This window comes from Cnephaeus nilssonii (genome assembly GCF_951640355.1).
Source record: "Cnephaeus nilssonii genome assembly, chromosome: 6".
In the NCBI taxonomy this organism is placed as follows: domain Eukaryota; kingdom Metazoa; phylum Chordata; class Mammalia; order Chiroptera; family Vespertilionidae; genus Cnephaeus; species Cnephaeus nilssonii.
The window spans coordinates 107187810-107215161 of NC_137077.1; positions in this window are offsets into that span (position 1 = coordinate 107187810).

Consider the following 27352-nt stretch of genomic DNA (forward strand, 5'->3'; position numbering starts at 1 on the left):
TTAAAAATGTGCTTCACACAATAGGAATACATATTCCAATAGACTGAGTATCTGAACAGCACAATTTTGTCACTGGGAAATCTTGTTCAAATAGCTGAGAAGCGAGTGTGACACTGTTTACATTTATTTTTCCCGTCAAAAGGAATTGGCGTTTTCGGGAAAAGGTTTTGGTGAAACACTGAAAAACTCATTTTCCTAGAGCTATCGAACAGTATGAAAGTATTGAGAACACTATGAAATAAAAATGTTAGTTAGGCTAGGGTTCAAAGTAATGTTTTACTGTGCCTTTTAAAAGCCGGTATGACACCCGTGTTAAAATGAAAAGTCTCATTGCTCAAAACAACAGACCAGGGGAATGGCAGAGTGTCTCTAGAACTCCTGGAATACGTTTTAGCACCCGTACATCTCTACTGAATTTTGAAATACTGAGAATTTGTATCCAAAGCGCTGTGAAAGGTAGGATAGACTGTCAAGTGGTAATAATGTTGAAAGTGCTGGTATATTTGTAAAAAAGGTTGTTTTACCAAATTAGAATTCACAATGAAAAAGCTTGAGACACTGGAAGAGAGAGACTCCAACTCGGGAAATTCACACTGATAACCTAGGTTAATATCTAAGAAAGTGCTTCAAACGCTAGGAATACGTGAATAAAGGGCCTTAATATCTGTAACACATTGTTTCCTGACAAGGAAATCGTGTTCAAAGAACATAGAACCGAGTTGGATACTGGTTACATTTATTATTCCGGGACAATGAGTTGGCCATTTTGAAAGAAGCCTGGTTAGGCCATTAAACTGGATGTGATGAAGTCACCAAGGGGGAGGAGCCACGCGGGCAGGCTTAATTGATCCCAGGTGATAATGATTTGGCCAAGGGACCAGCTGTGAGTGATGACGTCATCGAGATTAGTTCTGGTATTAGGGTTAGAGAATTGGGGCTCTGTTCATGGTTAGGGTTAGGAAAAGGTTTTGGGCTAGGTACGGTTCAGGCTCAGGTGTGGGCTAGGTTTAGGGTTTGGGTTAGAGGGTTAGGGACAGGGTTAAGGTCACAGTGTAGTCATGTCGGCTATTCACAATGAATGAGCTTCAATCACTGGACAATTCGGTGTGTAGCACTCAGAACTTGCGACTCCAGACTAGGGAAATATTTAGAAATGTGCTTCACACAATAGGAATACATATTCCAATAGACTGAGTATCTGAACAGCACAATTTTGTCACTGGGAAATCTTGTTCAAATAGCTGAGAAGCCAGTGTGACACTGTTTACATTTATTTTTCCGGTCAAAAGGAGTTGGCGTTTTCGGGAAAAGGTTTTGGTGAAACACTGAAAAACTCATTTTCCTAGAGCTATCGAACAGTATGAAAGTATTGAGAACACTATGAAATAAAATGTTAGTTAGGCTAGGGTTCCAAGTAATGTTTTACTGTGCCTTTAAAAAGCCGGTATGACAACCGTGTTAAAATGAAAAGTCTCATTGCTCAAAACAACAGACCAGGGGAATGGCAGAGTGTCTCTAGAACTCCTGGAATACGCTTTAGAACCCGAACATCTCTACTGAATTTTGAAATACAGAGATTTTGTATCCAAAGCGCTGTGAAAGGTAGGATAGACTGTCAAGTGTTAATAATGTTGAAAGTACTGGTATATTTGTAAAAAAGGTTGTTTTACCAAATTAGAATTCACAATGAAAAAGCTTGAGACACTGGAAGAGAGAGACTCCAACTCGGGAAATTCACACTGATAACCTAGGTTAATATCTAAGAAAATGCTTCAAACACTAGGAATACGTGAATAAAGGGCCTTAATATCTGTAACACATTGTTTCCTGACAAGGAAATCGTGTTCAAAGAACATAGAACCGAGTTTGATACTGGTTACATTTATTATTCCGGGACAATGAGTTGGCGATTTTGAAAGAAGCCTGGTTAGGCCATTAAACTGGATGTGATGACGTCACCAAGGGGGAGGGGCCACGTGGGCAGTCTTAATTGATCCCAGGTGATAATGATTTGGCCAGGGGACCAGCTGGGAGTGATGAGGTCATCGAGATTAGTTCTGGTATTAGGGTTAGAGAATTGGGGCTCTGTTCATGGTAAGGGTTAGGATAAGGTTTTGGGCTAGGTAGGGTTCAGGCTCAGGTGTGGGCTAGGTTTAGGGTTTGGGTTAGAGGGTTAGGGACAGGGTTACCCTGGCAGTGTAGTAATGTTGGCTATTCACAATGAATGAGCTTCAATCACTGGACAATTTGGTGTGTAGCACTCAGAACATACGCCTCCAGACTAGGGAAATATTTAGAAATGTGCTTCACACAATAGGAATACATATTCCAATAGACTGAGTATCTGAACAGCACAATTTTGTCACTGGGAAATCTTGTTCAAACAGCTGAGAAGCGAGTGTGACACTGTTTACATTTATTTTTCCCGTCAAAAGGAGTTGGCGTTTTCGGGAAAAGGTTTTGGTGAAACACTGAAAAACTCATTTTCCTAGAGCTATGGAACAGTATGAAAGTATTGAGAACACTATGAAATAAAAATGTTAGTTAGGCTAGGGTTCCAAGTAATGTTTTACTGTGCCTTTAAAAAGCCGGTATGACAGCCGTGTTAAAATGAAAAGTCTCATTGCTCAAAACAACAGACCAGGGGAATGGCAGAGTGTCTCTAGAACTCCTGGAATACGCTTTAGAACACGAACATCTCTACTGAATTTTGAAATACAGAGAATTTGTATCCAAAGCGCTGTGAAAGGTAGGATAGACTGTCAAGTGTTAATAATGTTGAAAGTGCTGGTATATTTGTAAAAAAGGTTGTTTTACCAAATTAGAATTCACAATGAAAAAGCTTGAGGCACTGGAAGAGAGACTCCAACTCGGGAAATTCACAATGATAACCTAGGTTAATATCTAAGAAAATGCTTCAAACACTAGGAATACGTGCATAAAGGGCCTTAATATCTGAAACACATTGTTTCCTGACAAAGAAATCGTGTTCAAAGATCATAGAACCGAGTTGGATACTGGTTACATTTATTATTCCGGGACAATGAGTTGGCCATTTTGAAAGAAGACTGGTTAGGCCATTAAACTGGATGTGATGACGTCACCAAGGGGGAGGGGCCACGTGGGCAGGCTTAATTGATCCCAGGTGATAATGATTTGGCCAGGGGACCAGCTGGGAGTGATGAGGTCATCGAGATTAGTTCTGGTATTAGGGTTAGAGAATTGGGGCTCTGTTCATGGTAAGGGTTAGGATAAGGTTTTGGGCTAGGTAGGGTTCAGGCTCAGGTGTGGGCTAGGTTTAGGGTTTGGGTTAGAGGGTTAGGGACAGGGTTACCCTGGCAGTGTAGTAATGTTGGCTATTCACTATGAATGAGCTTCAATCACTGGACAATTTGTTGTGTAGCACTCAGAACATACGCCTCCAGACTAGGGAGATATTTAGAAATGTGCTTCACACAATAGAAATACATATTCCAATAGACTGAGTATCTGAACAGCACAATTTTGTCACTGGGAAATCTTGTTCAAACAGCTGAGAAGCGAGTGTGACACTGTTTACATTTATTTTTCCTGTCAAAAGGAGTTGGCGTTTTCAGGAAAAGGTTTTGGTGAAACACTGAAAAACTCATTTTCCTAGAGCTATCGAACAGTATGAAAGTATTGAGAACACTATGAAATAAAAATGTTAGTTAGGCTAGGGTTCCAAGTAATGTTTTACTGTGCCTTTAAAAAGCCGGTATGACAGCCGTGTTAAAATGAAAAGTCTCATTGCTCAAAACAACAGACCAGGGGAATGGCAGAGTGTCTCTAGAACTCCTGGAATACGCTTTAGAACCCGAACATCTCTACTGAATTTTGAAATACAGAGAATTTGTATCCAAAGCGCTGTGAAAGGTGGGATAGACTGTCAAGTGTTAATAATGTTGAAAGTGCTGGTATATTTGTAAAAAAGGTTGTTTTACCAAATTAGAATTCACAATGAAAAAGCTTGAGGCACTGGAAGAGAGACTCCAACTCGGGAAATTCACAATGATAACCTAGGTTAATATCTAAGAAAATGCTTCAAACACTAGTAATACGTGCATAAAGGGCCTTAATATCTGAAACACATTGTTTCCTGACAAGGAAATCGTGTTCAATGATCATAGAACCGAGTTGGATACTGGTTACATTTATTATTCCGGGACAATGAGTTGGCCATTTTGAAAGAAGACTGGTTAGGCCATTAAACTGGATGTGATGACGTCACCAAGGGGGAGGGGCACGTGGGCAGGCTTAATTGATCCCAGGTGATAATGATTTGGCCAGGGGACCAGCTGGGAGTGATGAGGTCATCGAGATTAGTTCTGGTATTAGGGTTAGAGAATTGGGACTCTGTTCATGGTAAGGGTTAGGATAAGGTTTCGGGCTAGGTAGGGTTCAGGCTCAGGTGTGGGCTAGGTTTAGGGTTTGGGTTAGAGGGTTAGGGACAGGGTTACCCTGGCAGTGTAGTAATGTTGGCTATTCACAATGAATGAGCTTCAATCACTGGACAATTTGGTGTGTAGCACTCAGAACATACGCCTCCAGACTAGGGAAATATTTAGAAATGTGCTTCACACAATAGGAATACATATTCCAATAGACTGAGTATCTGAACAGCACAATTTTGTCACTGGGAAATCTTGTTCAAACAGCTGAGAAGCGAGTGTGACACTGTTTACATTTATTTTTCCCGTCAAAAGGAGTTGTCGTTTTCGGGAAAAGGTTTTGGTGAAACACTGAAAAACTCATTTTCCTAGAGCTATCTAACAGTATGAAAGTATTGAGAACACTATGAAATAAAAATGTTAGTTAGGCTAGGGTTCCAAGTAATGTTTTACTGTGCCTTTAAAAAGCCAGTATGACACCCGTGTTAAAATGAAAAGTCTCATTGCTCAAAACAACAGACCAGGGGAATGGCAGAGTGTCTCTAGAACTCCTGGAATACGTTTTAGAACCCGAACATCTCTACTGAATTTTGAAATACTGAGAATTTGTATCCAAAGCGCTGTGAAAGGTAGGATAGACTGTCAAGTGGTAATAATGTTGAAAGTGCTGGTATATTTGTAAAAAAGGTTGTTTTACCAAATTAGAATTCACAATGAAAAAGCTTGAGACACTGGAAGAGAGAGACTCCTACTCGGGAAATTCACAATGATAACCTAGGTTAATATCTAAGAAAGTGCTTCAAACACTAGGAATACGTGAATAAAGGGCCTTAATATCTGTAACACATTGTTTCCTGACAAGGAAATCGTGTTCAAAGAACATAGAACCGAGTTGGATACTGGTTACATTTATTATTCCGGGACAATGAGTTGGCGATTTTGAAAGAAGCCTGGTTAGGCCATTAAACTGGATGTGATGACGTCACCAAGGGGGAGGGGCCACGTGGGCAGGCTTAATTGATCCCAGGTGATAATGATTTGGCCAGGGGACCAGCTGGGAGTGATGACGTCATCGAGATTAGTTCTGGTATTAGGGTTAGAGAATTGGGGCTCTGTTCATGGTTAGGGTTAGGATAACGTTTTGGGCTAGGTAGGGTTCAGGCTCAGGTGTGGGCTAGGTTTAGGGTTTGGGTTAGAGGGTTAGGGACAGGGTTACGGTCACAGTGTAGTAATGTTGGCTATTCACAATGAATGAGCTTCAATCACTGGACAATTTGGTGTGTAGCACTCAGAACTTACGACTCCAGACTAGGGAGATATTTAGAAATGTGCTTCACACAATAGGAATACATATTCCAATAGACTTAGTATCTGAACAGCACAATTTTGTCACTGGGAAATCTTGTTCAAACAGCTGAGAAGCGAGTGTGACACTGTTTACATTTATTTTTCCTGTCAAAAGGAGTTGGCGTTTTCAGGAAAAGGTTTTGGTGAAACACTGAAAAACTCATTTTCCTAGAGCTATCGAACAGTATGAAAATATTGAGAACACTATGAAATAAAAATGTTAGTTAGGCTAGGGTTCCAAGTAATGTTTTACTGTGCCTTTAAAAAGCCGGTATGACAGCCGTGTTAAAATGAAAAGTCTCATTGCTCAAAACAACAGACCAGGGGAGTGGCAGAGTGTCTCTAGAACTCCTGGAATACGCTTTAGAACCCGAACATCTCTACTGAATTTTGAAATACAGAGAATTTGTATCCAAAGCGCTGTGAAAGGTAGGATAGACTGTCAAGTGTTAATAATGTTGAAAGTGCTGGTATATTTGTAAAAAAGGTTGTTTTACCAAATTAGAATTCACAATGAAAAAGCTTGAGACACTGGAAGAGAGAGACTCCAACTCGGGAAATTCACACTGATAACCTAGGTTAATATCTAAGAAAGTGCTTCAAACGCTAGGAATACGTGAATAAAGGGCCTTAATATCTGTAACACATTGTTTCCTGACAAGGAAATCGTGTTCAAAGAACATAGAACCGAGTTGGATACTGGTTACATTTATTATTCCGGGACAATGAGTTGGCCATTTTGAAAGAAGCCTGGTTAGGCCATTAAACCGGATGTGATGACGTCACCAAGGGGGAGGGGCCACGTGGGCAGGCTTAATTGATCCCAGGTGATAATGATTTGGCCAGGGGACCAGCTGGGAGTGATGACGTCATTGAGATTAGTTCTGGTATTAGGGTTAGAGAATTGGCGCTCTGTTCATGGTTAGGGTGAGGATAAGGTTTTGGGCTAGGTAGGGTTCAGGCTCAGGTGTGGGGTAGGTTTAGGGTTTGGGTTAGAGGGTTAGGGACAGGGTTACCGTCTCAGTGTAGTAATGTTGGCTATTCACAATGAATGAGCTTCAATCACTGGACAATTTGGTGTGTAGCACTCAGAAAGTATACCTCCAGACTAGGGAAATATTTAGAAATGTGCTTCACACAATAGGAATACATATTCCAATAGACTGAGTATCTGAACAGCACAATTTTGTCACTGGGAAATCTTGTTCAAACAGCTGAGAAGCGAGTGTGACACTGTTTACATTTATTTTTCCCGTGAAAAGGAGTTGGCGTTTTCGGGAAAAGGTTTTGGTGAAACACTGAAAAACTCATTTTCCTAGAGCTATCGAACAGTATGAAAGTATTGAGAACACTATGAAATAAAAATGTTAGTTAGGCTATGGTTCCAAGTACTGTTTTACTGTGCCTTTAAAAAGCCGGTATGACAGCCCTGTTAAAATGAAAAGTCTCATTGCTCAAAACAACAGACCATGGGAATGGCAGAGTGTCTCTAGAACTCCTGGAATACGTTTTAGCACCCGTACATCTCTACTGAATTTTGAAATACTGAGAATTTGTATCCAAAGCGCTGTGAAAGTTAGGATACACTGTCAAGTGGTAATAATGTTGAAAGTGCTGGTATATTTGTAAAAAAGGTTGTTTTACCAAATTAGAATTCACAATGAAAAAGCTTGAGACCCTGGAAGAGAGAGACTCCAACTCGGGAAATTCACACTGATAACCTAGGTTAATATCTAAGAAAAGGCTTCAAACACTAGGAATACGTGAATAAAGGGCCTTAATATCTGTAACACATTGTTTCCTGACAAGGAAATCGTGTTCAAAGAACATAGAACCGAGTTGGATACTGGTTACATTTATTATTCCAGGACAATGAGTTGGCCATTTTGAAAGAAGCCTGGTTAGGCCATTAAACCGGATGTGATGACGTCACCAAGGGGGAGGGGCCACGTGGGCAGGCTTAATTGATCCCAGGTGATAATGATTTGGCCAGGGGACCAGCTGGGAGTGATGACGTCATCGAGATTAGTTCTGGTATTAGGGTTAGAGAATTGGGGCTCTGTTCATGGTTAGGGTTAGGATAAAATTTTGGGCTAGGTAGGGTTCAGGCTCAGGTGTGGGCTAGGTTTAGGGTTTGGGTTAGAGGGTTAGGGACAGGGTTACCGTCGCAGTGTAGTAATGTTGGCTATTCACAATGAATGAGCTTCAATCACTGGACAATTTGGTGTGTAGCACTCAGAACGTACGCCTCCAGACTAGGGAAATATTTAGAAATGTGCTTCACACAATAGGAATACATATTCCAATAGACTGAGTATCTGAACAGCACAATTTTGTCACTGGGAAATCTTGTTCAAACAGCTGAGAAGCGAGTGTGACACTGTTTACATTTATTTTTCCCGTCAAAAGGAGTTGGCGTTTTCGGGAAAAGGTTTTGGTGAAACACTGAAAAACTCATTTTCCTAGAGCTATCTAACAGTATGAAAGTATTGAGAACACTATGAAATAAAAATGTTAGTTAGGCTAGGGTTCCAAGTAATGTTTTACTGTGCCTTTAAAAAGCCAGTATGACACCCGTGTTAAAATAAAATGTCTCATTGCTCAAAACAACAGACCAGGGGAATGGCAGAGTGTCTCTAGAACTCCTGGAATACGTTTTAGAACCCGAACATCTCTACTGAATTTTGAAATACTGAGAATTTGTATCCAAAGCGCTGTGAAAGGTAGGATAGACTGTCAAGTGGTAATAATGTTGAAAGTGCTGGTATATTTGTAAAAAAGGTTGTTTTACCAAATTAGAATTCACAATGAAAAAGCTTGAGACACTGGAAGAGAGAGACTCCAACTCGGGAAATTCACACTGATAACCTAGGTTAATATCTAAGAAAGTGCTTCAAATGCTAGGAATACGTGAATAAAGGGCCTTAATATCTGTAACACATTGTTTCCTGACAAGGAAATCCTGTTCAAAGAACATAGAACCGAGTTGGATACTGGTTACATTTATTATTCCGGGACAATGAGTTGGCCATTTTGAAAGAAGCCTGGTTAGGCCATTAAACCGGATGTGATGACGTCACCAAGGGGGAGGGGCCACGTGGGCAGGCTTAATTGATCCCAGGTGATAATGATTTGGCCAGGGGACCAGCTGGGAGTGATGACGTCATCGAGATTAGTTCTGGTATTAGGGTTAGAGAATTGGGGCTCTGTTCATGGTTAGGGTTAGGATAAGGTTTTGGGCTAGGTAGGGTTCAGGCTCAGGTGTGGGCTAGGTTTAGGGTTTGGGTTAGAGGGTTAGGGACAGGGTTACCGTCGCAGTGTAGTAATGTTGGCTATTCACAATGAATGAGCTTCAATCACTGGACAATTTGGTGTGTAGCACTCAGAACGTACGCCTCCAGACTAGGGAAATATTTAGAAATGTGCTTCACACAATAGGAATACATATTCCAATAGACTGAGTATCTGAACAGCACAATTTTGTCACTGGGAAATCTTGTTCAAATAGCTGAGAAGCGAGTGTGACACTGTTTACATTTATTTTTCCCGTCAAAAGGAGTTGGCGTTTTCGGGAAAAGGTTTTGGTGAAACACTGAAAAACTCATTTTCCTAGAGCTATCGAACAGTATGAAAGTATTGAGAACACTATGAAATAAAAATGTTAGTTAGGCTAGGGTTCCAAGTAATGTTTTACTGTGCCTTTAAAAAGCCGGTATGACAGCCGTGTTAAAATGAAAAGTCTCATTGCTCAAAACAACAGACCAGGGGAATGGCAGAGTGTCTCTAGAACTCCTGGAATACGCTTTAGAACCCGAACATCTCTACTGAATTTTGAAATACAGAGAATTTGTATCCAAAGCGCTGTGAAAGGTAGGATGGACTGTCAAGTGTTAATAATGTTGAAAGTGCTGGTATATTTGTAAAAAAGGTTGTTTTACCAAATTAGAATTCACAATGAAAAAGCTTGAGACACTGGAAGAGAGAGACTCCAACTCGGGAAATTCACACTGATAACCTAGGTTAATATCTAAGAAAATGCTTCAAACACTAGGAATACGTGAATAAAGGGCCTTAATATCTGTAACACATTGTTCCCTGACAAGGAAATCCTGTTCAAAGAACATAGAACCGAGTTGGATACTGGTTACATTTATTATTCCGGGACAATGAGTTGGCCATTTTGAAAGAAGCCTGGTTAGGCCATTAAACCGGATGTGATGACGTCACCAAGGGGGAGGGGCCACGTGGGCAGTCTTAATTGATCCCAGGTGATAATGATTTGGCCAGGGGACCAGCTGGGAGTGATGAGGTCATCGAGATTAGTTCTGGTATTAGGGTTAGAGAATTGGGGCTCTGTTCATGGTAAGGGTTAGGATAAGGTTTTGGGCTAGGTAGGGTTCAGGCTCAGGTGTGGGCTAGGTTTAGGGTTTGGGTTAGAGGGTTAGGGACAGGGTTACCCTGGCAGTATAGTAATGTTGGCTATTCACAATGAATGAGCTTCAATCACTGGACAATTTGGTGTGTAGCACTCAGAACATACGCCTCCAGACTAGGGAAATATTTAGAAATGTGCTTCACACAATAGGAATACATATTCCAATAGACTGAGTATCTGAACAGCACAATTTTGTCACTGGGAAATCTTGTTCAAACAGCTGAGAAGCGAGTGTGACACTGTTTACATTTATTTTTCCCGTCAAAAGGAGTTGGCGTTTTCGGGAAAAGGTTTTGGTGAAACACTGAAAAACTCATTTTCCTAGAGCTATCTAACAGTATGAAAGTATTGAGAACACTATGAAATAAAAATGTTAGTTAGGCTAGGGTTCCAAGTAATGTTTTACTGTGCCTTTAAAAAGCCAGTATGACACCCGTGTTAAAATGAAAAGTCTCATTGCTCAAAACAACAGACCAGGGGAATGGCAGAGTGTCTCTAGAACTCCTGGAATACGTTTTAGAACCCGAACATCTCTACTGAATTTTGAAATACTGAGAATTTGTATCCAAAGCGCTGTGAAAGGTAGGATAGACTGTCAAGTGGTAATAATGTTGAAAGTGCTGGTATATTTGTAAAAAAGGTTGTTTTACCAAATTAGAATTCACAATGAAAAAGCTTGAGACACTGGAAGAGAGAGACTCCAACTCGGGAAATTCACACTGATAACCTAGGTTAATATCTAAGAAAGTGCTTCAAATGCTAGGAATACGTGAATAAAGGGCCTTAATATCTGTAACACATTGTTTCCTGACAAGGAAATCCTGTTCAAAGAACATAGAACCGAGTTGGATACTGGTTACATTTATTATTCCGGGACAATGAGTTGGCCATTTTGAAAGAAGCCTGGTTAGGCCATTAAACCGGATGTGATGACGTCACCAAGGGGGAGGGGCCACGTGGGCAGGCTTAATTGATCCCAGGTGATAATGATTTGGCCAGGGGACCAGCTGGGAGTGATGAGGTCATCGAGATTAGTTCTGGTATTAGGGTTAGAGAATTGGGGCTCTGTTCATGGTAAGGGTTAGGATAAGGTTTTGGGCTAGGTAGGGTTCAGGCTCAGGTGTGGGCTAGGTTTAGGGTTTGGGTTAGAGGGTTAGGGACAGGGTTACCGTCGCAGTGTAGTAATGTTGGCTATTCACAATGAATGAGCTTCAATCACTGGACAATTTGGTGTGTAGCACTCAGAACGTACGCCTCCAGACTAGGGAAATATTTAGAAATGTGCTTCACACAATAGGAATACATATTCCAATAGACTGAGTATCTGAACAGCACAATTTTGTCACTGGGAAATCTTGTTCAAATAGCTGAGAAGCCAGTGTGACACTGTTTACATTTATTTTTCCCGTCAAAAGGAGTTGGCGTTTTCGGGAAAAGGTTTTGGTGAAACACTGAAAAACTCATTTTCCTAGAGCTATCGAACAGTATGAAAGTATTGAGAACACTATGAAATAAAAATGTTAGTTAGGCTAGGGTTCCAAGTAATGTTTTACTGTGCCTTTAAAAAGCCGGTATGACAACCGTGTTAAAATGAAAAGTCTCATTGCTCAAAACAACAGACCAGGGGAATGGCAGAGTGTCTCTAGAACTCCTGGAATACGCTTTAGAACCCGAACATCTCTACTGAATTTTGAAATACAGAGAATTTGTATCCAAAGCGCTGTGAAAGGTAGGATAGACTGTCAAGTGTTAATAATGTTGAAAGTGCTGGTATATTTGTAAAAAAGGTTGTTTTACCAAATTAGAATTCACAATGAAAAAGCTTGAGGCACTGGAAGAGAGACTCCAACTCGGGAAATTCACAATGATAACCTAGGTTAATATCTAAGAAAATGCTTCAAACACTAGGAATACGTGCATAAAGGGCCTTAATATCTGAAACACATTGTTTCCTGACAAGGAAATCGTGTTCAAAGATCATAGAACCGAGTTGGATACTGGTTACATTTATTATTCCGGGACAATGAGTTGGCCATTTTGAAAGAAGACTGGTTAGGCCAATAAACTGGATGTGATGACGTCACCAAGGGGGAGGGGCCACGTGGGCAGGCTTAATTGATCCCAGGTGATAATGATTTGGCCAGGGGACCAGCTGGGAGTGATGAGGTCATCGAGATTAGTTCTGGTATTAGGGTTAGAGAATTGGGGCTCTGTTCATGGTAAGGGTTAGGATAAGGTTTTGGGCTAGGTAGGGTTCAGGCTCAGGTGTGGGCTAGGTTTAGGGTTTGGGTTAGAGGGTTAGGGACAGGGTTACCCTGGCAGTGTAGTAATGTTGGCTATTCACAATGAATGAGCTTCAATCACTGGACAATTTGGTGTGTAGCACTCAGAACATACGCCTCCAGACTAGGGAAATATTTAGAAATGTGCTTCACACAATAGGAATACATATTCCAATAGACTGAGTATCTGAACAGCACAATTTTGTCACTGGGAAATCTTGTTCAAACAGCTGAGAAGCGAGTGTGACACTGTTTACATTTATTTTTCCCGTCAAAAGGAGTTGGCGTTTTCGGGAAAAGGTTTTGGTGAAACACTGAAAAACTCATTTTCCTAGAGCTATCGAACAGTATGAAAGTATTGAGAACACTATGAAATAAAAATGTTAGTTAGGCTAGGGTTCCAAGTAATGTTTTACTGTGCCTTTAAAAAGCCGGTATGACAACCGTGTTAAAATGAAAAGTCTCATTGCTCAAAACAACAGACCAGGGGAATGGCAGAGTGTCTCTAGAACTCCTGGAATACGCTTTAGAACCCGAACATCTCTACTGAATTTTGAAATACAGAGATTTTGTATCCAAAGCGCTGTGAAAGGTAGGATAGACTGTCAAGTGTTAATAATGTTGAAAGTGCTGGTATATTTGTAAAAAAGGTTGTTTTACCAAATTAGAATTCACAATGAAAAAGCTTGAGACACTGGAAGAGAGAGACTCCAACTCGGGAAATTCACACTGATAACCTAGGTTAATATCTAAGAAAATGCTTCAAACACTAGGAATACGTGAATAAAGGGCCTTAATATCTGTAACACATTGTTTCCTGACAAGGAAATCGTGTTCAAAGAACATAGAACCGAGTTGGATACTGGTTACATTTATTATTCCGGGACAATGAGTTGGCGATTTTGATAGAAGCCTGGTTAGGCCATTAAACCGGATGTGATGACGTCACCAAGGGGGAGGGGCCACGTGGGCAGTCTTAATTGATCCCAGGTGATAATGATTTGGCCAGGGGACCAGCTGGGAGTGATGAGGTCATCGAGATTAGTTCTGGTATTAGGGTTAGAGAATTGGGGCTCTGTTCATGGTAAGGGTTAGGATAAGGTTTTGGGCTAGGTAGGGTTCAGGCTCAGGTGTGGGCTAGGTTTAGGTTAGAGGATTAGGGACAGGGTTACGGTCGCAGTGTAGTAATGTTGGCTATTCACAATGAATGAGCTTCAATCACTGGACAATTTGGTGTGTAGCACTCAGAACATACGCCTCCAGACTAGGGAAATATTTAGAAATGTGCTTCACACAATAGGAATACATATTCCAATAGACTGAGTATCTGAACAGCACAATTTTGTCACTGGGAAATCTTGTTCAAACAGCTGAGAAGCGAGTGTGACACTGTTTACATTTATTTTTCCCGTCAAAAGGAGTTGGCGTTTTCGGGAAAAGGTTTTGGTGAAACACTGAAAAACTCATTTTCCTAGAGCTATCGAACAGTATGAAAGTATTGAGAACACTATGAAATAAAAATGTTAGTTAGGCTAGGGTTCCAAGTAATGTTTTACTGTGCCTTTAAAAAGCCGGTATGACAGCCGTGTTAAAATGAAAAGTCTCATTGCTCAAAACAACAGACCAGGGGAATGGCAGAGTGTCTCTAGAACTCCTGGAATACGTTTTAGAACCCGAACATCTCTACTGAATTTTGAAATACTGAGAATTTGTATCCAAAGCGCTGTGAAAGGTAGGATAGACTGTCAAGTGGTAATAATGTTGAAAGTGCTGGTATATTTGTAAAAAAGGTTGTTTTACCAAATTAGAATTCACAATGAAAAAGCTTGAGACACTGGAAGAGAGAGACTCCAACTCGGGAAATTCACACTGATAACCTAGGTTAATATCTAAGAAAGTGCTTCAAATGCTAGGAATACGTGAATAAAGGGCCTTAATATCTGTAACACATTGTTTCCTGACAAGGAAATCCTGTTCAAAGAACATAGAACCGAGTTGGATACTGGTTACATTTATTATTCCGGGACAATGAGTTGGCCATTTTGAAAGAAGCCTGGTTAGGCCATTAAACCGGATGTGATGACGTCACCAAGGGGGAGGGGCCACGTGGGCAGGCTTAATTGATCCCAGGTGATAATGATTTGGCCAGGGGACCAGCTGGGAGTGATGACGTCATCGAGATTAGTTCTGGTATTAGGGTTAGAGAATTGGGGCTCTGTTCATGGTTAGGGTTAGGATAAGGTTTTGGGCTAGGTAGGGTTCAGGCTCAGGTGTGGGCTAGGTTTAGGGTTTGGGTTAGAGGGTTAGGGACAGGGATACGGTCGCAGTGTAGTAATGTTGGCTATTCACAATGAATGAGCTTCAATCACTGGACAATTTGGTGTGTAGCACTGAGAACGTACGCCTCCAGACTAGGGAAATATTTAGAAATGTGCTTCACACAATAGGAATGCATATTCCAATAGACTGAGTATCTGAACAGCACAATTTTGTCACTGGGAAATCTTGTTCAAATAGCTGAGAAGCGAGTGTGACACTGTTTACATTTATTTTTCCCGTCAAAAGGAGTTGGCGTTTTCGGGAAAAGGTTTTGGTGAAACACTGAAAAACTCATTTTCCTAGAGCTATCGAACAGTATGAAAGTATTGAGAACACTATGAAATAAAAATGTTAGTTAGGCTAGGGTTCCAAGTAATGTTTTACTGTGCCTTTAAAAAGCCGGTATGACAGCCGTGTTAAAATGAAAAGTCTCATTGCTCAAAACAACAGACCAGGGGAATGGCAGAGTGTCTCTAGAACTCCTGGAATACGCTTTAGAACCCGAACATCTCTACTGAATTTTGAAATACAGAGAATTTGTATCCAAAGCGCTGTGAAAGGTAGGATACACTTTCAAGTGTTAATAATGTTGAAAGTGCTGGTATATTTGTAAAAAAGGTTGTTTTACCAAATTAGAATTCACAATGAAAAAGCTTGAGGCACTGGAAGAGAGACTCCAACTCGGGAAATTCACAATGATAACCTAGGTTAATATCTAAGAAAATGCTTCAAACACTAGGAATACGTGCATAAATGGCCTTAGTATCTGAAACACATTGTTTCCTGACAAGGAAATCGTGTTCAAAGATCAAGGAACCGAGTTGGATACTGGTTACATTTATTATTCCGGGACAATGAGTTGGCCATTTTGAAAGAAGACTGGTTAGGCCATTAAACTGGATGTTATGACGTCACCAAGGGGGAGGGGCCACGTGGGCAGGCTTAATTGATCCCAGGTGATAATGATTTGGCCAGGGGACCAGCTGGGAGTGATGAGGTCATCGAGATTAGTTCTGGTATTAGGGTTAGAGAATTGGGGCTCTGTTCATGGTAAGGGTTAGGATAAGGTTTTGGGCTAGGTAGGGTTCAGGCTCAGGTGTGGGCTAGGTTTAGGGTTTGGGTTAGAGGGTTAGGGACAGGGTTACCCTGGCAGTGTAGTAATGTTGGCTATTCACAATGAATGAGCTTCAATCACTGGACAATTTGGTGTGTAGCACTCAGAACATACGCCTCCAGACTAGGGAAATATTTAGAAATGTGCTTCACACAATAGGAATACATATTCCAATAGACTGAGTATCTGAACAGCACAATTTTGTCACTGGGAAATCTTGTTCAAACAGCTGAGAAGCGAGTGTGACACTGTTTACATTTATTTTTCCCGTCAAAAGGAGTTGGCGTTTTCGGGAAAAGGTTTTGGTGAAACACTGAAAAACTCATTTTCCTAGAGCTATCGAACAGTATGAAAGTATTGAGAACACTATGAAATAAAAATGTTAGTTAGGCTAGGGTTCCAAGTAATGTTTTACTGTGCCTTTAAAAAGCCGGTATGACAGCCGTGTTAAAATGAAAAGTCTCATTGCTCAAAACAACAGACCAGGGGAATGGCAGAGTGTCTCTAGAACTCCTGGAATACGCTTTAGAACCCGAACATCTCTACTGAATTTTGAAATACAGAGAATTTGTATCCAAAGCGCTGTGAAAGGTAGGATACACTGTCAAGTGTTAATAATGTTGAAAGTGCTGGTATATTTGTAAAAAAGGTTGTTTTACCAAATTAGAATTCACAATGAAAAAGCTTGAGGCACTGGAAGAGAGACTCCAACTCGGGAAATTCACAATGATAACCTAGGTTAATATCTAAGAAAATGCTTCAAACACTAGGAATACGTGCATAAAGGGCCTTAATATCTGAAACACATTGTTTCCTGACAAGGAAATCGTGTTCAAAGATCATAGAACCGAGTTGGATACTGGTTACATTTATTATTCCGGGACAATGAGTTGGCCATTTTGAAAGAAGACTGGTTAGGCCAATAAACTGGATGTGATGACGTCACCAAGGGGGAGGGGCCACGTGGGCAGGCTTAATTGATCCCAGGTGATAATGATTTGGCCAGGGGACCAGCTGGGAGTGATGAGGTCATCGAGATTAGTTCTGGTATTAGGGTTAGAGAATTGGGGCTCTGTTCATGGTAAGGGTTAGGATAAGGTTTTGGGCTAGGTAGGGTTCAGGCTCAGGTGTGGGCTAGGTTTAGGGTTTGGGTTAGAGGGTTAGGGACAGGGTTACCCTGGCAGTGTAGTAATGTTGGCTATTCACAATGAATGAGCTTCAATCACTGGACAATTTGGTGTGTAGCACTCAGAACATACGCCTCCAGACTAGGGAAATATTTAGAAATGTGCTTCACACAATAGGAATACATATTCCAATAGACTGAGTATCTGAACAGCACAATTTTGTCACTGGGAAATCTTGTTCAAACAGCTGAGAAGCGAGTGTGACACTGTTTACATTTATTTTTCCCGTCAAAAGGAGTTGGCGTTTTCGGGAAAAGGTTTTGGTGAAACACTGAAAAACTCATTTTCCTAGAGCTATCGAACAGTATGAAAGTATTGAGAACACTATGAAATAAAAATGTTAGTTAGGCTAGGGTTCCAAGTAATGTTTTACTGTGCCTTTAAAAAGCCGGTATGACACCCGTGTTAAAATGAAAAGTCTCATTGCTCAAAACAACAGACCAGGGGAATGGCAGAGTGTCTCTAGAACTCCTGGAATACGCTTTAGAACCCGAACATCTCTACTGAATTTTGAAATACAGAGATTTTGTATCCAAAGCGCTGTGAAAGGTAGGATAGACTGTCAAGTGTTAATAATGTTGAAAGTGCTGGTATATTTGTAAAAAAGGTTGTTTTACCAAATTAGAATTCACAATGAAAAAGCTTGAGACACTGGAAGAGAGAGACTCCAACTCGGGAAATTCACACTGATAACCTAGGTTAATATCTAAGAAAATGCTTCAAACACTAGGAATACGTGAATAAAGGGCCTTAATATCTGTAACACATTGTTTCCTGACAAGGAAATCGTGTTCAAAGAACATAGAACCGAGTTGGATACTGGTTACATTTATTATTCCGGGACAATGAGTTGGCGATTTTGATAGAAGCCTGGTTAGGCCATTAAACCGGATGTGATGACGTCACCAAGGGGGAGGGGCCACGTGGGCAGTCTTAATTGATCCCAGGTGATAATGATTTGGCCAGGGGACCAGCTGGGAGTGATGAGGTCATCGAGATTAGTTCTGGTATTAGGGTTAGAGAATTGGGGCTCTGTTCATGGTAAGGGTTAGGATAAGGTTTTGGGCTAGGTAGGGTTCAGGCTCAGGTGTGGGCTAGGTTTAGGTTAGAGGATTAGGGACAGGGTTACGGTCGCAGTGTAGTAATGTTGGCTATTCACAATGAATGAGCTTCAATCACTGGACAATTTGGTGTGTAGCACTCAGAACATACGCCTCCAGACTAGGGAAATATTTAGAAATGTGCTTCACACAATAGGAATACATATTCCAATAGACTGAGTATCTGAACAGCACAATTTTGTCACTGGGAAATCTTGTTCAAACAGCTGAGAAGCGAGTGTGACACTGTTTACATTTATTTTTCCCGTCAAAAGGAGTTGGCGTTTTCGGGAAAAGGTTTTGGTGAAACACTGAAAAACTCATTTTCCTAGAGCTATCGAACAGTATGAAAGTATTGAGAACACTATGAAATAAAAATGTTAGTTAGGCTAGGGTTCCAAGTAATGTTTTACTGTGCCTTTAAAAAGCCAGTATGACACCCGTGTTAAAATGAAAAGTCTCATTGCTCAAAACAACAGACCAGGGGAATGGCAGAGTGTCTCTAGAACTCCTGGAATACGTTTTAGAACCCGAACATCTCTACTGAATTTTGAAATCCTGAGAATTTGTATCCAAAGCGCTGTGAAAGGTAGGATAGACTGTCAAGTGGTAATAATGTTGAAAGTGCTGGTATATTTGTAAAAAAGGTTGTTTTACCAAATTAGAATTCACAATGAAAAAGCTTGAGACACTGGAAGAGAGAGACTCCAACTCGGGAAATTCACACTGATAACCTAGGTTAATATCTAAGAAAGTGCTTCAAATGCTAGGAATACGTGAATAAAGGGCCTTAATATCTGTAACACATTGTTTCCTGACAAGGAAATCCTGTTCAAAGAACATAGAACCGAGTTGGATACTGGTTACATTTATTATTCCGGGACAATGAGTTGGCCATTTTGAAAGAAGCCTGGTTAGGCCATTAAACCGGATGTGATGACGTCACCAAGGGGGAGGGGCCACGTGGGCAGGCTTAATTGATCCCAGGTGATAATGATTTGGCCAGGGGACCAGCTGGGAGTGATGACGTCATCGAGATTAGTTCTGGTATTAGGGTTAGAGAATTGGGGCTCTGTTCATGGTTAGGGTTAGGATAAGGTTTTGGGCTAGGTAGGGTTCAGGCTCAGGTGTGGGCTAGGTTTAGGGTTTGGGTTAGAGGGTTAGGGACAGGGATACGGTCGCAGTGTAGTAATGTTGGCTATTCACAATGAATGAGCTTCAATCACTGGACAATTTGGTGTGTAGCACTGAGAACGTACGCCTCCAGACTAGGGAAATATTTAGAAATGTGCTTCACACAATAGGAATACATATTCCAATAGACTGAGTATCTGAACAGCACAATTTTGTCACTGGGAAATCTTGTTCAAACAGCTGAGAAGCGAGTGTGACACTGTTTACATTTATTTTTCCCGTCAAAAGGAGTTGGCGTTTTCGGGAAAAGGTTTTGGTGAAACACTGAAAAACTCATTTTCCTAGAGCTATCGAACAGTATGAAAGTATTGAGAACACTATGAAATAAAAATGTTAGTTAGGCTAGGGTTCCAAGTAATGTTTTACTGTGCCTTTAAAAAGCCGGTATGACAGCCGTGTTAAAATGAAAAGTCTCATTGCTCAAAACAACAGACCAGGGGAATGGCAGAGTGTCTCTAGAACTCCTGGAATACGCTTTAGAACCCGAACATCTCTACTGAATTTTGAAATACAGAGAATTTGTATCCAAAGCGCTGTGAAAGGTAGGATACACTGTCAAGTGTTAATAATGTTGAAAGTGCTGGTATATTTGTAAAAAAGGTTGTTTTACCAAATTAGAATTCACAATGAAAAAGCTTGAGGCACTGGAAGAGAGACTCCAACTCGGGAAATTCACAATGATAACCTAGGTTAATATCTAAGAAAATGCTTCAAACACTAGGAATACGTGCATAAAGGGCCTTAATATCTGAAACACATTGTTTCCTGACAAGGAAATCGTGTTCAAAGATCATAGAACCGAGTTGGATACTGGTTACATTTATTATTCCGGGACAATGAGTTGGCCATTTTGAAAGAAGACTGGTTAGGCCATTAAACTGGATGTGATGACGTCACCAAGGGGGAGGGGCCACGTGGGCAGGCTTAATTGATCCCAGGTGATAATGATTTGGCCAGGGGACCAGCTGGGAGTGATGAGGTCATCGAGATTAGTTCTGGTATTAGGGTTAGAGAATTGGGACTCTGTTCATGGTAAGGGTTAGGATAAGGTTTTGGGCTAGGTAGGGTTCAGGCTCAGGTGTGGGCTAGGTTTAGGGTTTGGGTTAGAGGGTTAGGGACAGGGTTACCCTGGCAGTGTAGTAATGTTGGCTATTCACAATGAATGAGCTTCAATCACTGGACAATTTGGTGTGTAGCACTCAGAACATACGCCTCCAGACTAGGGAAATATTTAGAAATGTGCTTCACACAATAGGAATACATATTCCAATAGACTGAGTATCTGAACAGCACAATTTTGTCACTGGGAAATCTTGTTCAAACAGCTGAGAAGCGAGTGTGACACTGTTTACATTTATTTTTCCCGTCAAAAGGAGTTGGCGTTTTCGGGAAAAGGTTTTGGTGAAACACTGAAAAACTCATTTTCCTAGAGCTATCGAACAGTATGAAAGTATTGAGAACACTATGAAATAAAAATGTTAGTTAGGCTAGGGTTCCAAGTAATGTTTTACTGTGCCTTTAAAAAGCCGGTATGACAACCGTGTTAAAATGAAAAGTCTCATTGCTCAAAACAACAGACCAGGGGAATGGCAGAGTGTCTCTAGAACTCCTGGAATACGCTTTAGAACCCGAACATCTCTACTGAATTTTGAAATACAGAGATTTTGTATCCAAAGCGCTGTGAAAGGTAGGATAGACTGTCAAGTGTTAATAATGTTGAAAGTGCTGGTATATTTGTAAAAAAGGTTGTTTTACCAAATTAGAATTCACAATGAAAAAGCTTGAGACACTGGAAGAGAGAGACTCCAACTCGGGAAATTCACACTGATAACCTAGGTTAATATCTAAGAAAATGCTTCAAACACTAGGAATACGTGAATAAAGGGCCTTAATATCTGTAACACATTGTTTCCTGACAAGGAAATCGTGTTCAAAGAACATAGAACCGAGTTGGATACTGGTTACATTTATTATTCCGGGACAATGAGTTGGCGATTTTGATAGAAGCCTGGTTAGGCCATTAAACCGGATGTGATGACGTCACCAAGGGGGAGGGGCCACGTGGGCAGTCTTAATTGATCCCAGGTGATAATGATTTGGCCAGGGGACCAGCTGGGAGTGATGAGGTCATCGAGATTAGTTCTGGTATTAGGGTTAGAGAATTGGGGCTCTGTTCATGGTAAGGGTTAGGATAAGGTTTTGGGCTAGGTAGGGTTCAGGCTCAGGTGTGGGCTAGGTTTAGGGTTTGGGTTAGAGGGTTAGGGACAGGGTTACGGTCGCAGTGTAGTAATGTTGGCTATTCACAATGAATGAGCTTCAATCACTGGACAATTTGGTGTGTAGCACTCAGAACATACGCCTCCAGACTAGGGAAATATTTAGAAATGTGCTTCACACAATAGGAATACATATTCCAATAGACTGAGTATCTGAACAGCACAATTTTGTCACTGGGAAATCTTGTTCAAACAGCTGAGAAGCGAGTGTGACACTGTTTACATTTATTTTTCCCGTCAAAAGGAGTTGTCGTTTTCGGGAAAAGGTTTTGGTGAAACACTGAAAAACTCATTTTCCTAGAGCTATCTAACAGTATGAAAGTATTGAGAACAGTATGAAATAAAAATGTTAGTTAGGCCAGGGTTCCAAGTAATGTTTTACTGTGCCTTTAAAAAGCCAGTATGACACCCGTGTTATAATGAAAAGTCTCATTGCTCAAAACAACAGACCAGGGGAATGGCAGAGTGTCTCTAGAACTCCTGGAATACGTTTTAGAACCCGAACATCTCTACTGAATTTTGAAATACTGAGAATTTGTATCCAAAGCGCTGTGAAAGGTAGGATAGACTGTCAAGTGGTAATAATGTTGAAAGTGCTGGTATATTTGTAAAAAAGGTTGTTTTACCAAATTAGAATTCACAATGAAAAAGCTTGAGACACTGGAAGAGAGAGACTCCTACTCGGGAAATTCACAATGATAACCTAGGTTAATATCTAAGAAAGTGCTTCAAACACTAGGAATACGTGAATAAAGGGCCTTAATATCTGTAACACATTGTTTCCTGACAAGGAAATCGTGTTCAAAGAACATAGAACCGAGTTGGATACTGGTTACATTTATTATTCCGGGACAATGAGTTGGCGATTTTGAAAGAAGCCTGGTTAGGCCATTAAACTGGATGTGATGACGTCACCAAGGGGGAGGGGCCACGTGGGCAGGCTTAATTGATCCCAGGTGATAATGATTTGGCCAGGGGACCAGCTGGGAGTGATGACGTCATCGAGATTAGTTCTGGTATCAGGGTTAGAGAATTGGGGCTCTGTTCATGGTTAGGGTTAGGATAACGTTTTGGGCTAGGTAGGGTTCAGGCTCAGGTGTGGGCTAGGTTTAGGGTTTGGGTTAGAGGGTTAGGGACAGGGTTACGGTCACAGTGTAGTAATGTTGGCTATTCACAATGAATGAGCTTCAATCACTGGACAATTTGGTGTGTAGCACTCAGAACTTACGACTCCAGACTAGGGAGATATTTAGAAATGTGCTTCACACAATAGGAATACATATTCCAATAGACTTAGTCTCTGAACAGCACAATTTTGTCACTGGGAAATCTTGTTCAAACAGCTGAGAAGCGAGTGTGACACTGTTTATATTTATTTTTCCTGTCAAAAGGAGTTGGCGTTTTCAGGAAAAGGTTTTGGTGAAACACTGAAAAACTCATTTTCCTAGAGCTATCGAACAGTATGAAAGTATTGAGAACACTATGAAATAAAAATGTTAGTTAGGCTAGGGTTCCAAGTAATGTTTTACTGTGCCTTTAAAAAGCCGGTATGACAGCCGTGTTAAAATGAAAAGTCTCATTGCTCAAAACAACAGACCAGGGGAATGGCAGAGTGTCTCTAGAACTCCTGGAATACGCTTTAGAACCCGAACATCTCTACTGAATTTTGAAATACAGAGAATTTGTATCCAAAGCGCTGTGAAAGGTAGGATAGACTGTCAAGTGTTAATAATGTTGAAAGTGCTGGTATATTTGTAAAAAAGGTTGTTTTACCAAATTAGAATTCACAATGAAAAAGCTTGAGGCACTGGAAGAGAGACTCCAACTCGGGAAATTCACAATGATAACCTAGGTTAATATCTAAGAAAATGCTTCAAACACTAGGAATACGTGCATAAAGGGCCTTAATATCTGAAACACATTGTTTCCTGACAAGGAAATCGTGTTCAAAGATCATAGAACCGAGTTGGATACTGGTTACATTTATTATTCCGGGACAATGAGTTGGCCATTTTGAAAGAAGACTGGTTAGGCCATTAAACTGGATGTGATGACGTCACCAAGGGGGAGGGGCCACGTGGGCAGGCTTAATTGATCCCAGGTGATAATGATTTGGCCAGGGGACCAGCTGGGAGTGATGAGGTCATCGAGATTAGTTCTAGTATTAGGGTTAGAGAATTGGGGCTCTGTTCATGGTAAGGGTTAGGATAAGGTTTTGGGCTATGTAGGGTTCAGGCTCAGGTGTGGGCTAGGTTTAGGGTTTGGGTTAGAGGGTTAGGGACAGGGTTACCCTGGCAGTGTAGTAATGTTGGCTATTCACAATGAATGAGCTTCAATCACTGGACAATTTGGTGTGTAGCACTCAGAACATACGCCTCCAGACTAGGGAAATATTTAGAAATGTGCTTCACACAATAGGAATACATATTCCAATAGACTTAGTATCTGAACAGCACAATTTTGTCACTGGGAAATCTTGTTCAAACAGCTGAGAAGCGAGTGTGACACTGTTTACATTTATTTTTCCCGTCAAAAGGAGTTGTCGTTTTCGGGAAAAGGTTTTGGTGAAACACTGAAAAACTCATTTTCCTAGAGCTATCTAACAGTATGAAAGTATTGAGAACACTATGAAATAAAAATGTTAGTTAGGCTAGGGTTCCAAGTAATGTTTTACTGTGCCTTTAAAAAGCCAGTATGACACCCGTGTTAAAATGAAAAGTCTCGTTGCTCAAAACAACAGACCAGGGGAATGGCAGAGTGTCTCTAGAACTCCTGGAATACGTTTTAGAACCCGAACATCTCTACTGAATTTTGAAATACTGAGAATTTGTATCCAAAGCGCTGTGAAAGGTAGGATAGACTGTCAAGTGTTAATAATGTTGAAAGTGCTGGTATATTTGTAAAAAAGGTTGTTTTACCAAATTAGAATTCACAATGAAAAAGCTTGAGACACTGGAAGAGAGAGACTCCTACTCGGGAAAAATCACACTGATAACCTAGGTTAATATCTAAGAAAATGCTTCAAACACTAGGAATACGTGAATAAAGGGCCTTAATATCTGTAACTCATTGTTTCCTGACAAGGAAATCGTGTTCAAAGAACATAGAACCGAGTTGGATACTGGTTACATTTATTATTCCGGGACAATGAGTTGGCGATTTTGAAAGAAGCCTGGTTAGGCCATTAAACTGGATGTGATGACGTCACCAAGGGGGAGGGGCCACGTGGGCAGGCTTAATTGATCCCTGGTGATAATGATTTGGCCAGGGGACCAGCTGGGAGTGATGACGTCATCGAGATTAGTTCTGGTATTAGGGTTAGAGAATTGGGGCTCTGTTCATGGTTAGGGTTAGGATAACGTTTTGGGCTAGGTAGGGTTCAGGCTCAGGTGTGGGCTAGGTTTAGGGTTTGGGTTAGAGGGTTAGGGACAGGGTTACGGTCACTGTGTAGTAATGTTGTCTATTCACAATGAATGAGCTTCAATCACTGGACAATTTGGTGTGTAGCACTCAGAACTTACGACTCCAGACTAGGGAGATATTTAGAATTGTGCTTCACACAATAGGAATACATATTCCAATAGACTGAGTATCTGAACAGCACAATTTTGTCACTGGGAAATCTTGTTCAAACAGCTGAGAAGCGAGTGTGACACTGTTTACATTTATTTTTCCTGTCAAAAGGAGTTGGCGTTTTCAGGAAAAGGTTTTGGTGAAACACTGAAAAACTCATTTTCCTAGAGCTATCGAACAGTATGAAAGTATTGAGAACACTATGAAATAAAAATGTTAGTTAGGCTAGGGTTCCAAGTAATGTTTTACTGTGCCTTTAAAAAGCCAGTATGACACCCGTGTTAAAATGAAAAGTCTCATTGCTCAAAACAACAGACCAGGGGAATGGCAGAGTGTCTCTAGAACTCCTGGAATACGTTTTAGAACCCGAACATCTCTACTGAATTTTGAAATACTGAGAATTTGTATCCAAAGCGCTGTGAAAGGTAGGATAGACTGTCAAGTGGTAATAATGTTGAAAGTGCTGGTATATTTGTAAAAAAGGTTGTTTTACCAAATTAGAATTCACAATGAAAAAGCTTGAGGCACTGGAAGTGAGACTCCAACTCAGGAAATTCACAATGATAACCTAGGTTAATATCTAAGAAAATGCTTCAAACACTAGGAATACGTGCATAAAGGGCCTTAATATCTGAAACACATTGTTTCCTGACAATTAAATCGTGTTCAATGATCATAGAACCGAGTTGGATACTGGTTACATTTATTATTCCGGGACAACGAGTTGGCCATTTTGAAAGAAGACTGGTTAGGCCATTAAACTGGATGTGATGACGTCACCAAGGGGGAGGGGCCACGTGGGCAGGCTTAATTGATCCCAGGTGATAATGATTTGGCCAGGGGACCAGCTGGGAGTGATGAGGTCATCGAGATTAGTTCTGGTATTAGGGTTAGAGAATTGGGACTCTGTTCATGGTAAGGGTTAGGATAAGGTTTTGGGCTAGGTAGGGTTCAGGCTCAGGTGTGGGCTAGGTTTAGGGTTTGGGTTAGAGGGTTAGGGACAGGGTTACCCTGGCAGTGTAGTAATGTTGGCTATTCACAATGAATGAGCTTCAATCACTGGACAATTTGGTGTGTAGCACTCAGAACATACGCCTCCAGACTAGGGAAATATTTAGAAATGTGCTTCACACAATAGGAATACATATTCCAATAGACTGAGTATCTGAACAGCACAATTTTGTCACTGGGAAATCTTGTTCAAACAGCTGAGAAGCGAGTGTGACACTGTTTACATTTATTTTTCCTGTCAAAAGGAGTTGGCGTTTTCAGGAAAAGGTTTTGGTGAAACACTGAAAAACTCATTTTCCTAGAGCTATCTAACAGTATGAAAGTATTGAGAACACTATGAAATAAAAATGTTAGTTAGGCAAGGGTTCCAAGTAATGTTTTACTGTGCCTTTAAAAAGCCAGTATGACACCCGTGTTAAAATGAAAAGTCTCATTGCTCAAAACAACAGACCTGGGGAATGGCAGAGTGTCTCTAGAACTCCTGGAATACGTTTTAGAACCCGAACATCTCTACTGAATTTTGAAATACCGAGAATTTATATCCAAAGTGCTGTGAAAGGTAGGATAGACTGTAAAGTGGTAATAATGTTGAAAGTGCTGGTATATTTGTAGAAAAGGTTGTTTTACCAAATTAGAATTCACAATGAAAAGCTTGAGACACTGGAAGAGAGAGACTCCTACTCGGGAAATTCACAATGATAACCTAGGTTAATATCTAAGAAAGTGCTTCAAACACTAGGAATACGTGAATAAAGGGCCTTAATATCTGTAACACATTGTTTCCTGACAAGGAAATCGTGTTCAAAGAACATAGAACCGAGTTGGATACTGGTTACATTTATTATTCTGGGACAATGAGTTGGCGATTTTGAAAGAAGCCTGGTTAGGCCATTAAACTGGATGTGATGACGTCACCAAGGGGGAGGGGCCACGTGGGCAGGCTTAATTGATCCCAGGTGATAATGATTTGGCCAGGGGACCAGCTGGGAGTGATGACGTCATCGAGATTAGTTCTGGTATTAGGTTTAGAGAATTGGGGCTCTGTTCATGGTTAGGGTTAGGATAACGTTTTGGGCTAGGTAGGGTTCAGGCTCAGGTGTGGGCT